Raw genomic sequence first — 7,967 nt, 5'->3', positions numbered from 1 at the left:
CCCTCCTGCCTTAACAGGTTCAGTCAGTTCCTCCGGCCTCCTTCCCAGCCTTCTGGTTCCCTCGTTGCTCCTCCCGAGCTCCTCCTGCCTTCATCCCAGCCCTCGGACCCCCTTGCTGCTCCTCTTCCGTTCCTCCTGCTCCTGAGTATTTTTATTTTGATGACCCTTATCTCTTTGTCTCTGGTGTGGTGTTTGCCTTGTGGTTCCTTTAAACCTTTTATTGGCTTTGTCTCCATCTTAACACATTATGGTTCCCACTGAACCTAACCCTAACCCTAGGCCTGGCAGTGTTAAGTGATACTCTCTAGATGCTGCTGCTCACTGGTTCCAACCTACAGATATTTCATAGTAACATTTAGTGACTGACGACCTCTGATGATACATCAAGATCACCTAACACTGTGCATGAGAATAAGGTGATAAAATTTAGACAAAATATACTGACAAGCTAATTTACTGCTTGAGATGCAGACATCACCTCTCTGATGTAGCAGTGGTAGCAGCAACAAAATAATAATAATGATGTTACCATCCAAACCTACTAATCAGTAAACCAATCATTCTTTTATATCTTGCCCTGACTTCCTCTTCTGTCGCCCCAACCACCTGCATGTTGTCCCTCACCACATCCATATACCTCCTCTTTGGCCTTTCTCTCTTCCTCCTGCCTGGTGGCACCCTTTCCTGAAATAACATTTATCTCTACCTTGCACATGCCCAAACCATCTTAATCTCTCTTTTCTAACTTTGTCAAACTAGGAGGAAATGGTTTAAGGTTTTGTGAAAAGAGTGATACATTCAATAGACACGTTTTGGCAGTTGACAGATGTGTTCCAAGAATGGGGTTTAGTGTTTTAGCGATTAAGAAAAATTGTAATATTATGCATAACACAAAAAAAGAAAACTTCATTTTTGTTTTAGCAGACATCAAGAAAAGATGAATTCCCAAATTGCAAAGAAAAGCCTCACTACAGCTGAGGAGATGAGAAACCAGACTAAGCTTGTAATGCAGCCGTATGCTAACTGGGAGGAATACTTGGCTCCTGCTCCACTCTCCATAGCCATCCTGGGAGAGCTGGTCTTTATCTCCTCTAAAGTAGATTTCTCCATCAACAAAAACCCACCGAAGAATGGATACCAGTACATTAAATATCCAGATTCATTTCGGGCCTGTCTCATGCAGGTGTGTAACTCTGGCTGGTGGGCTTTCAACGAGGCCCATAAGAACATGGACCAGATTAGACTCAACACCCTTACAGTTCCAGATTACATGAGGTCTGCTGTGAAGATCATGTTTCAAGGAAATTATGAGGTTGTTCAAGCCCACCTTCCTGATCAGCTGGAAAGCATCCGTCTTGTAGCTGATGACTGTCTTAAGTTGGCTAATGCAACAGAAAAGCGATTCACTGATGTCATCAATATTATACAAGAACTGCTAGAAGCATGTAAAAATGCTGAGCACTTCTATGGAGAGGAGAAGGAAGCAATGAAGAAAAAAATTGAGGAGGCACAATTAAGAGAAGCGTCATCAAAAGAAGCTGTTAAACGCTCTGAGAGGGCAGTTAAAGCCCTGGAAGAGGAACTGAAGGAAGCACATGAAAGTTACAACAAAGCAATTAATTCTCTTCCCAGTGGATGGAAAACAATGGCTGAGAATTTTTGTGGTGCCATGAGTGATAAGTTCTCATTTGTGATTTTTGGAATAATAGCTGTTATGCCAGTGGAAAACTTAAGTAACACTTTAATATCAATTGCTGACACAGTAAGCCACTTTAGAGGTAAAGAATCTGCTGCTGATTGTATTGATGGAATTATTATCTATAGCAAGTCTGCAGAAATCCTGATGTGCACTAATATGATTCAGCGATGTGTGCAGGAGAACATGATTGACTGGAATAGCTTATATGATCAGAAACAGAAAGCTACAATAACAGATTTCATAGCAGAGCAGTTTAATGGAACTAAAAGAAGTCTAGAAATGATCCCAGACTGTAAACCAAAGGATCAAGCCCAGAAACTGTGTGATGATGGCATTAAGATCTGTGATGATCTAGCAAAATATGCACGAGATGGAAAATGTGCAGAAGCTGAAACAATGAGGCCGATAAAAGAAATAAGTGAGTTGAATAAATCTGCCTGTGTGTTTGACTGCAAAAGCAAAGATGTGATGATGACTCCTGCCCTGACTCCCAAACCACCAATGACGTTTAAGGAAGAAAGAAAATATAAAAGATTTAAGGCATCAGACAATACCAGGTTCCACATAGGGCAGAGTCGTGCTCAACTAAACAAGACCAGAGAGAGCTATGACAAGAGTCTGGACACTAGAAATGCTGGTCAAAGAAATGGATGCCATGGGTAGAGTGAAGGAGCAGTGGGAGAAGATGGTGCGCTTCTTTCAGATGATGTCCAACATTGTGAGAACCAGTCTAACCAGAACCCTGAAGGATTTTAAGAAAACATCTGAGAAAACACAATCACTTTCCTATGATGCAAAGCTCTTTTCTAAAGACCTGCGCTACAATCAAGCCTTTCAAGCCACCAACATCGCCAGCCTCGTCCACATGATCTCCTCAACTTACACTGAGGTGTCCAATAAGCACCTCATGGATAGAGTCAGTTCTCTAGGAAAACTCATGGTCATGGACAAAGAAAAGCCAGAGTTTGTGCTTGAGCGTGTAAAATTACAGATGTCCTGTGATGAAGCTCAGAAGGCTATCTTAGATCTAGTGATCAAGAACAAGAAGGAGTTTGAAAGGAAGACTGATGCAAGACTGGAGAAGATTGACAAAGAGTTGCTCGCCATTCTTCCCTCTGCTTCTCCTCAAGAGATGGTGAGCATTCATGCAGCTATCGAAAGTGGATTTACAGACGAAGATGAAGATCAATATGCTTAATAAAAAAAAAAAAAAAATTATACATGTTCACTGATGTCAGTAACGCGTTACTTAGTAACGCGTTACTCTAATCTGACCACATTTTTTCAGTAACAAGTAATCTAACGAGTTACTATTTAAAAAAATCCAGTAATCAGATTAAAGTTACTGTGTGTTACTATTTTTGTCATTTTCCTTAGTAAAAAGATATATTTTTGCTTTCTTCTTGCGTCTCGGGGAGTGACGTCTGGTCTATGCGACAATTAAGTCACGAGCTGCGTCCGGAATCGCATACTTACAGAGTACGTACTAGATTGGAGGAAGTGTGCACTACTCGGCCGGTAAAGAAGTACATACTTTCAGTACAGAAGTGTGCAGTATGCACACAACACCGCTACGTACTACATCCGCCATCTGACCAACGTCAAGTGATGACGTGGGGACGTGATGACATAATATCACCATGGTTACAGACTCATTACAAACCCCACTCGCCAAAATTTGGGATATTTATCGTCTTTTTGTTATTTATTTGTCTTTAAAAAATTTTATTTTATTTATCTTACCTACACTTGTGAACAGAGGACGTTTTCCGCGTCTTTCAGAATCAGAATCAGAATCAGCTTTATTCGCCAAGTATGTTTACACACACAAGGAATTTGTTTCCGGCTGTTGTTAGCTCTCTACAATTTACAAACAACACAATATACAGACAAGACTATGTAGACTCTACAATTTACAAACAATACAATATACAGACAAGACTATGTATTTCTTGTTTCTTATTCCGCTTCAATCGCCTACACAGCTCCAGTTGCATTACGGCAGCTGCTGAATGTAACTAATAAAGTAACTTGTAATCTAACTTAATACTTTTAAAATCAAGCAATCTTGCTAAAGTAACTAAGTAACTTTTTAAAGGAGTAATCAGTATCAGAAATCAGATTACTTTTTCAAGGTAACTATGCCATCACTGTACATGTTAAACAATAAAGCCATTAAAAACCCTACAGTATATTCTATACTCAGTAGATTAAATCATTTTCTATATCATTAGATTTATTGTACTATAACGGTGTGGTATATTCTGATTTCACATTGGTGTATCTAAATCTTACAGTAAAGTACTACTCATTGAAATGTTAACAATCATATTGCACATAGGTAATGTCTTTTAAGTTCTTAATAGTGTAAAATTACACAATACAATTTCATTTAAATAATTTAAATCACAATTAAAACATTTACTCTTAGTTATCATCTTAAAATAGGAAATTTACTTTCATGTTATTGATTTTATGTACTTTATGTAAAACAATCTGCATGCACATTATTTAATAAATACATTCTTGATTAAATGTGATTGTGTTGTTAAGCTTGTGCATAACAGGGTGGACACAGCCATAACAGGGTGGACGTAACAGGGTGGACAAATAACAGACAGTAAATTTTATGATTGAAAGCTATATTAATATTTTATTTATTGATTTTTGTCACATAACATAGATTTGGATTAAATGTTTCGAATTATATTTCAGAATAAGATTAGGGCTTTACTGTTCCCTGTAATGTTTCTGTTTTTCAGCTGCACTTAAGGCCGTTGTTCAAAGGATGCACACATAATATCAATATTTCTGTCATTGTTATAACCAAACTGAATAATAAAGCTATATAAATCACACATGAACTTCATATACACTGTGATGTCCACCCTGTTACATATTAGGTTGTAACAGGGTGGACCATAACAGGGTGGACATTCTGACGTTGAGAATTCTTTGCTTTTTAGTAAGATTATTTGTAAAATGATCAAATCGTTTTGCTTTTTCTCATATATCCCATAACAGGGTGGACATGTTATCATGTTGTGGTTAATCATATAAGACTTTTACGATAAAATGTGGAAAAAACAACATTGAGGAGTTTAATGAGCCGCTCATCTTCCACAGTTGTTTTCCTTTCCAAAAAGTCATGTGAACTCCAGGGAATGATGTCAGTATATAAAACAGCTTATAACTTTAACTTATAAACAACAAACACTTTAAACAGATGCACCACACAAACATTCACAATTTGCTCTTAGATTAATGATGTGGAAGATGTGCAGAACTGCAGTAATATCAGTTACAGTTTTCAACAACTGTTTACACACATTTTCAAAACTCTGTGTCTATTTTTCAAAACTCTACACACAAAACCCACAATTGCTCACGCAAAATGCAAAATGCCTCAAATCTCAAGCAAAATGAAACACAACATTCAAAATGTCATAAACACATCTCAAAAGCAAGCACTGACCTCACATTGCAAACACTTTTGTCATAATATGACATTTTGGATACATCATGTACACACTGATGTTTAAAACCTAAAGCTCTTCTGTCTTTCATGGGATTCTACGTTTATTTCCATACAAACGTGCAGAGAGAAGGTGGAATATACTCACAACACACAGAAGCAGTATTGAAACCAAAAATATTTATTTTTTCCAAATCATTTGCTGCTCTAAATACAATTAATTAAGTACAGCACATAAGAAGAAAAAAATCCAACCACCACATGTAGTTGGACAGAAACCAAACACATCTATGAAAAAGCTAATTTCAAACAACTAATTTAATTTTTTACCAAAAAATTTATTGTGTGTGTGTTGGTTGGTTGGGGGGAGGGTACGGGTTGGAGGGTTGGGTGTGTGTCTAGGCTTCATCGCTCCTCCGGGGCTGGGTCTGGCCACAATACTTCATCCACGTCGCATGCTATGTCCTTTCTTGCTAAACACAGAGGAAAGAACCTTCTTGCATGGCGCATCCATCCTTGAATAGAGGCAGCGTCAATGTCGCCACATGCTTCCTCTATTGCCTGGAGAAGTGGAATGCGGGCACAGGGACGACGATCATATCGCCAGCGCCATGTGGAGAAAAATTCCCTTTGCCCTCGTCTTCTTCCCTGTCACTCTTGTCCTCTTCCTCCTCTTCCTCTCCTTCCAACTCCTCCTCCTCAAACCCGAACTCCTTGTGGTCTGCCTCTACCTCCAACTCTCCTGGCTCTCTCTGCGTTGTCATTCATTGTTCAAAACAGACATCTTGACCTATGTCAATATGTGACCTATGCTAAGCCAATGATTCGTTGGTGTTCAATAAAGTAATGAGTGTTTGCACATGTGAGGAGTGAGAGTGAAGCACTGGTGATTTAGTGTGGCATTTTGATAGGTTGTGTTTGAAAAAGGAAATCAAGTTACTTCCTGTTTGATTTTTGTGTATTAGGTAGAAAATTGTGTGTGAAGTTTTGCAAAATGTGTTTTAGGAAATTGAAAACTGAGTCAGACACTGAGAATTAGTGTATGGTTTTGCAGATTTGGTGTGGGGTTATGGTGTTTGAAGGACATGTTTAGAAAGTTGTGTGACAAGCAAATATTTAGTGTGTAAGCAGTTGTTAAAAACTGTAAACAGTACACGATAAGCAATGAACTGCATAATAGACATGTTTATTCCTCACACAAACTCCTCTGCTAAAAAAGAAAGCACAGACATGCTAAGACTTCTAAAATTTGCATATGAGAAATACAAATCAGAACCACTTTCATGAGGAAACAAAACTCCTCAGCAATTATTCGGCCCTGGAAAAAACAGGGTCACATACAGTGCCTTGCAAAAGTATTCAGCCCCCTTGAACTTTTCAACCTTTTGCCACATTTCAGGCTTCAAACATAACGATATGAAATTGTAATTTTTTGTGAAGAATCTACAACAAGTGGGACACAATCGTGAAGTGGAACGAAATTTATTGGATATTTTAAACTTTTTTTAGAAATAAAAAACTAAAAAGTGGGGCGTGCAATATTATTCAGCCCCTTTACTTTCAGTGCAGCAAACTCACTCCAGAAGTTCAGTGAGGATCTCTGAATGATCCAATGTTGACCTAAATGACTGATGGTGATAAATAGAATCCACCTGTGTGTAATCAAGTCTCCGTATAAATGCACCTGCTTTGTGACAGTCTCAGAGTTCTGTTTAAAGCGCAGAGAGCATCATGAAGACCAAGGAACACACCAGGCAGGTCCGAGATACTGTTGTGGAGAAGTTTAAAGCCGGGTTTGGATACAAAAAGATTTCCCAAGCTTTAAACATCTCAAGGAGCACTGTGCAAGCGATCATATTGAAATGAAAGGAGTATCAGACCACTGCAAATCTACCAAGACCCGGCCGTCCCTCTAAACTTTCAGCTCAAACAAGGAGAAGACTGATCAGAGATGCAGCCAAGAGGCCCATGATCACTCTGAATGAACTGCAGAGATCTACAGCTGAGGTGGGAGACTCTGTCCATAGGACACAATCAGTCGTACACTGCACAAATCTGGCCTTTATGGAAGAGTGGCAAGAAGAAAGCCATTTCTCAAAGATATCTATAAAAAGTCACCTGGGAGACACACCAAACATGTGGAAGAAGGTGCTCTGGTCAGATGAAACCAAAATCGAACTTTTTGGCCACAATGCAAAACGTTATGTTTGGCGTAAAAGCAACACAGCTCATCACCCTGAACACACCATCCCCACTGTCAAACATGGTGGTGGCAGCATCATGGTTTGGGCCTGCTTTTCTTCAGCAGGGACAGGGAAGATGGTTAAAATTGATGGGAAGATGGATGGAGCCAAATACAGGACCATTCTGGAAGAAAACCTGTTGCAGTCTGCAAAAGACCTGAGACTGGGACGGAGATTTATCTTCCAACAAGACAATGATCCAAAACATAAAGCAAAATCTACAATGGAATGGTTCACAAATAAACGTATCCAGGTGTTAGAATGGCCAAGTCAAAGTCCAGACCTGAATCCCATCGAGAATCTGTGGAAAGAGCTGAAAACTGCTGTTCACAAACGCTCTCCATCCAACCTCACTGAGCTCGAGCTGTTTTGCAAGGAAGAATGGGCAAAAATTTCTGTCTCTCGATGTGCAAAACTGATAGAGACATACCCCAAGCGACTTGCAGCTGTAATCGCAGCAAAAGGTGGCGCTACAAAGTATTAACGCAAGGGGGCTGAATAATATTGCACGCCCCACTTTTCAGTTTTTTATTTCTAAAAAAAGTTTAAA

The 7,967-nt window shown here is 39.1% G+C and overlaps 1 pseudogene; it reads left to right on the top strand.

Annotated features, from left to right (window-relative positions):
• The first annotated feature begins 937 nt into the window (after positions 1–937).
• LOC134301924 (uncharacterized) lies at positions 938–2,897 on the top strand (annotated as a pseudogene).
• Positions 2,898–7,967: the final 5,070 nt, after the last annotated feature.

This window comes from Trichomycterus rosablanca, chromosome 2, assembly GCF_030014385.1.
Source record: "Trichomycterus rosablanca isolate fTriRos1 chromosome 2, fTriRos1.hap1, whole genome shotgun sequence".
Taxonomy (NCBI): Eukaryota; Metazoa; Chordata; class Actinopteri; order Siluriformes; family Trichomycteridae; genus Trichomycterus; species Trichomycterus rosablanca.
The sequence above is the reverse complement of the archived record's forward strand: the minus strand, read 5'-3'. Positions and strand labels throughout refer to the sequence as shown.